The following is a 6,000-nucleotide window of genomic DNA, read 5'->3' as shown; positions in this document are numbered from 1 at the left end:
ACTCGGTATCATGAACCCGAACTAAGTGGTAAATATAGCCCTTGGCTATCATCTTCCTTGCCTTGAGGTAGGAAATAAACCAACCTTTCGGAGATGTTGTATTACCCTGCCATTCAAGCACAGGCTCTCCCGGAAATTGGAATCGAACCACTTTTGTGCGACAATCACATTTGCATAACACGAAGCCAACCAATCCATACCCATGATTACATCGAAATCTACCATTTCTAACTCGATCAAGTCAGCCTTGGTCTGTCGATCGCATATCACAATAACACAATTTTTGTACACTTGTCTTGCTATCACAGGATCACCAACTGGAGTGAGTACCTCAAAGGGTTTAATTGACTCGGGTTTTACCCCGATACAACCAGCAACGTATGGACTAATATAAGAAAATGTAGAACCCGGATCTATCAACGCATACACATCATGGGAGAATATAGACAATATACCTGTGACTACATCCGGAGAGGACTCGAGGTCCTGTCGTCCCGCTAAAGCATATACACGGGGCTGAGTGGCACCCGAAGTAGATGCTGCCCCTCGGCCTCTGCCTCGGCCTGCTGTCATCTAAGAAGTATGCCCTGCGGGGCATGCTGATGAGGAACCCGCTGCTGAGCTTATGGGCTGAACCCCACCTCTACCATATCGCGAGGGATAATCTCGCATCAAATGTCCAGTCTGCCTACAAACATAACAACCATCAGTGTCCTGACGACACGACCCTGAATATAATTTGCGGCACTGACTACATCGTGGAACTGGCGGTCGTCTCTAACTGTAATCACCCCCAAACTGAGAACCCGGAGCTCTCGAGCTCTGACCCTGTCCCGACGGAAAAGAGTGATCAAATCCCCTGTCCGCGAACCGGGGAGGTGCACTAGTCGTTGACTGGCCTGAATGTCGGGAATAAGCCTGCCTCGATCCCCTTCTATAATCACCACCTGTGCCCTCAGATCTAGCCCTTTTGTTTTGCCTCCTATCACTATCGCGATCGCCCCTTTGTTGTCGTTGTCGCCCCTCTAAATTCAGGGCATGGGCCTTTATCCGGGAAATGTCCATCCCGTCTTGCAAGGAAGCTGTCAGACAATCTCTAAATAAATGCGGTCCCAGACCACTCACAAATCTATGTACCCGATCTCCCATGTCGGCCACCATAGTCGGAGCATATCTAGCCAAAGAATTGAATTGCATGCTATACTCTTGGGCACTCATGTTTCCCTGTCTCAAGTTCAGAAATCTATCCGCTCTAGCCGGACGGACCTCGGGTGGCAAATAGTGGCGAGTGAAAGCATCTACGAACTCTTGCCAAACCGGAGGAGGCGCATTCTCTCCTCTTGATAACACCCAATTGTTGTACCATAACACCGCCACATCCCGGAGTCTATAGGATGCCAACTCTACGGATTCGGTTTCGGAGGCATGGACAATCTTCAACGTCCTCAATATTTCATCAATAAAACCTTGTGGGTCTTCCTCCGACTTTGACCCAAAGAATTCCAAGGGATTTAGACTCGTAAAATCACGGGCCTTTGTACTTGCTGCCCGGTCACTTGAACCCACATTTTGTCGTTGTGCTTGTGCGGCAACAAATTAGGTCAATAACTGAATGACCTCGGTCATTTGTTGACCCGTAGCGACTGGCGGAGGGATTGGAGCTGGGGCTCCTCCTTGCTCTTCCACATGAGGTGGGGTAGAAGAAGTATTCGACAAGGCCTCGTTGTACGATTCGCCTTCCTCTATATTCATCGGAGGCTCTCTTTCTACCCGCCTCTTTGTTGTAGGCTTTCCCTTCTGCGCGGCTGTAGCTTTTCCCTTTGGCGGCATTCTGAAATCATAACACACTATCACAGAGGATTATACACGGCTCTATCGCACGATCTTATAGAAGAAAGATGGTCATTTTCCTAAATGCCCCGTAGCCCCTTGTATATTGATGTGGCGCGCTACACACCATAAATAAGACTCTACTAGACACGGCTCGTAGACACTTCCTAGGACCGAACTGCTCTGATACCACTTTTGTCACAACCCGGTTAGGGGCCGTGACGGGTACCCGAGGATAATCACCGAGCACCGCTCGTGCCATCACTTCTTAAGCGTATTTAGCAATCATTTATCCAATTCATGCTCAATTTATAATAAAATCCATTTTCATTTAGAAACAAAATGCTTTTATACATACGAGCCTTTAGGCTAGCAAAATACTATACATATATATATATATATATATATATATACATAATGACCATGACATAAAACCACACGACCCACGTCGAGTATGTACGAGCCTCTAAGAGATGACATCTACAACTGTACACAAAAGAATCATCATAGGCACCTCCGGGACAATGGAGGGCTTTCAGTCAGCTAGCAGCCTCTAAGAATCCGGAGCAAGATCTCCGCCCTGTCTACCTATGGGCATGAACACAGCGTCCAAAGAAAAAGGACGTCAGTACGAATATTGTACTGAGTATGTAAGGCAGGAATGAAATAAACAAACATAATAGAAAGATCATGGGACAAAGATGTAACGTGCACCAAGGTCATAGGCAATCGTATTACTATCATATTTCACATTTTACATAATCGTAGCACACATGTTATCACATCCCATACATCATCACGTATGTCATCATACACGTCGTCACATCATAATCTGAATCGTTACCTGCGTCCGGGTAACCCTCATATGCCGCCCACTAGTGGTGATCATGCCTGGCCCTCTCGGCTTGGTGTAAACATAGCAGCCCGCATTAGCGGTGACATGCCCAGCCATATAGGCGCGGTGGAATCATACGCAGCCCGCATTAGCGGTGACATTCCCGGCCATATAGGCGCGGTGGAATCTTATCATCACAACATCAATCATAACACGTCCTTAGACATCTCAAGCCATAGCATCATGTTATCATTTCTTAGTGTTCCATGTACCCCATAGTTATATTACAAGTTAGCATTATTCATCATCTTATTTTCATCACATACATTAACATTAAGAGCATTCATTAGGCTTTAAGACAACCATACTATGTCGGGGTGACGTCAGGTCGTGAACCCCCGATTATATTATGGACATTTATGAGTATCATGCCTCGCCTTGAAGGGAATAAAATGTAAGGCGAGTGTTAACAATAATAACATCATTAGCATTGTAGGAACATCATGCCACAATTTCTTAAGTCTCTAAACTCTAGCTCATTGTCATCACTATCATGCTCATAGGGGATTTAACATATAGAAGGACTCTTAAGCTTCATCTTATGGAAGGATTTGTGGAAATCTTGAAGGATTCCTGCCTTTTGAAAGAAGAGTTAAGCCTCACATACCTTTGTCGTTTAAGCAATTTAGCGTTTGCTTATTCTCCTTCAATGTCACGCCTCTACCTTCAAAAAGGGGATTCGTACGATCGTTAGTTAACCAACCATAAGAACGCACTACTATTTCTAGAGAAAATTGGGCAGCACTTCCTTTGTTTATACTACTTTTTCCGTATTCCATATCAACTCCCAATCACCCACAATAACAATCATAATATAGCAAATCACAATTATCATTCATATACAATGGCCATGATCCACCATTTCTATTCATTTTTCCCCATATTTATGGTTTTGGGTTCACTATCGTATTTTCCCATGTATCACACTTATCTCATGGTCTACATGTCATTTATAACATATTCATACTCACAACACACTAACATTCATGATTCAATTCAACTACCACTCACTCATGACACTATTCACTCTTGAAAGACCCATTTGCTATGTTCTTCTACAATTCGGGTATCTTAACCTTCCAATACCTTAAACAACATAAAATGGTCATGAAACTTACCTTGGATGATGGTTGAACAAGTCTTGAGTGCAGCTTTGTCACGACCCAACCCCGTGGGCCGCGACCAGTGCCCGAGCTGGGCACCTATACGTACCCGATACCCAGATTAACATATTAACAGAATAATAGTATAATAATAATACTAGGGGACGCTACAGAATTTAGTAGAAAAGCAGACTTGGCACACAGAAGCCGATAAGGCGGTCATAAAACAAAACATCCCAAACATATGTACAGAACCCACACAGATGTATCCACAGACCTCTACGGAACATATCATAATCATAAGACGGGACAGGGCCCCGTCATACCCTGAACAAAGTACATATCCAGATAGCAGTGACAGACTGTACCAAAAGATGGGCTCTGTAGAAGAGAGCGCCCCAAATAGCAGAAATGGGATCCTAAACGTGCGGATCAGCAAACCTGTCGTCTGTACCTGCCCGGCATGAAAACGCAGCCCCCGACGAAAGGGGGTCAGTACGAAATATGTACTGAATATGTAAAGCAGAATCACAGAAATCAAATCATAATGGTTACAGAAAATGAGTACAAAATCCGGAGTGTCAAATGCATATTTCCAAAATAGACAGAATGTGTACAGAAACATATGACATATCATATCCGGCCCCTGCCACGGGACTCGGCAGACAGAACGTGGTCACCCTCCCGACACTGGTGCCACAATACAGAGGAATCAGAAAAAGGGGCGTGGCCCCGTATCATAAAATGTCATATCAGAATGGCCATAACAGATCAGATCAGAATAGGCGGACATGGCACATCATATTCCACAGACCCATGTACGCGTATACCTGCCCCCTCACATCGGGGCGCGGCGAACAATGCAGAGAATTACGCTTGACAACATATCCTGGCCCGGGCTCAGTGTGGGGAACATTGGGACATCCACGAATGGAGTAGTGAGAAACTAATGCAATTTAAAAATATCATAAATGTTTTCAAAGACTCGATGAAGCGTAGCAAAGACAAACAAATCAAATGGAGTCGGACGAAATCAGAATTAATACAATTCGGATATCATAATAATTTACAGAAATATAACCTCCCTGAAGTCATTCCGAGTGTCAAAATAATTTATAAGATTTAATAGAATATTTAAAACAATATTCTTTAAGCGATTAGTAGGGTAATCAAAACATTTCTTTCAAAAATCGCTTAAAAAGTAAGCTTTAGCAAATTAGGGGCAAAACCGGAAATAGTGGGCCCGCCTCGGGACAAATAAGGCGGTGGGCTCAAATTGTGCCCTCTAAGCATATAGTATCACCTAAAAAGGTTATACAGACATTCTATAACTTTCTGAGTAATATAGAGCAAAATTGCATAATTCCAGAAAAAAACGTATCAAAAATGATTCAATTCTACTGAAGGAAAAACTGAAATTTTGTCTTGCGGATTCCGAGGGCCAAGAGGTCCTTCGAGGCCCGGATCCGACCCTAACTCACTAAGGGCATGCCAAGGGAAGAAATAGGGTTGCTTTACATACCTTTCACGCTCCTTAAGCCTTTCCAAATTCACTTCCCGTTTCGTCGAAAAACTGCAATTGGTCAAGTTTACCAATTGTAAGCTATGAATACCAAAGTTCCAATTTAATGCATATTTGGCTACCGAAATTTCGGCAGCACTTCCCCTATACATATAGCACCCCGAGAATTCAACTCGGCTATAAATCATCAACAACAACCCAAACGACAACAACAATATCAACAATGAACATTAAAAACATAAATATCCTTCAACTAGTCATTTTTCTCACAAGTTGACATAATCTTCAATTCAACCCAACTTTCAACTAAGATCAATAATTTCACATTCAACAACAATCATGATCATCACCATATAGTTCTAGAAACATTTCATATCGGTTTCCTCAAGATATACACTCGATATACATAATATACAACTTTCCGCCAAAGTCATAACTTATGCAAAACATCAAATCTTTGGCATACAACTTCATAACAAGTTTCCAACTTCCAAATTCATCAATGATCATCACTATTAGCAACCAAACAACTTCATTTCCTTAATGTCGGAAAATCATACTAAAACGACATAAGTTTCTACATTCCAATTCAATACAAACTTATATCATTCTAACTTCATTTACTTATCAAGCATTACAACAACACTCCA

The sequence above is a fragment of the Lycium barbarum genome, chromosome 8 (genome assembly GCF_019175385.1).
Source record: "Lycium barbarum isolate Lr01 chromosome 8, ASM1917538v2, whole genome shotgun sequence".
In the NCBI taxonomy this organism is placed as follows: Eukaryota; Viridiplantae; Streptophyta; class Magnoliopsida; order Solanales; family Solanaceae; genus Lycium; species Lycium barbarum.
The sequence above is the reverse complement of the archived record's forward strand: the minus strand, read 5'-3'. Positions refer to the sequence as shown.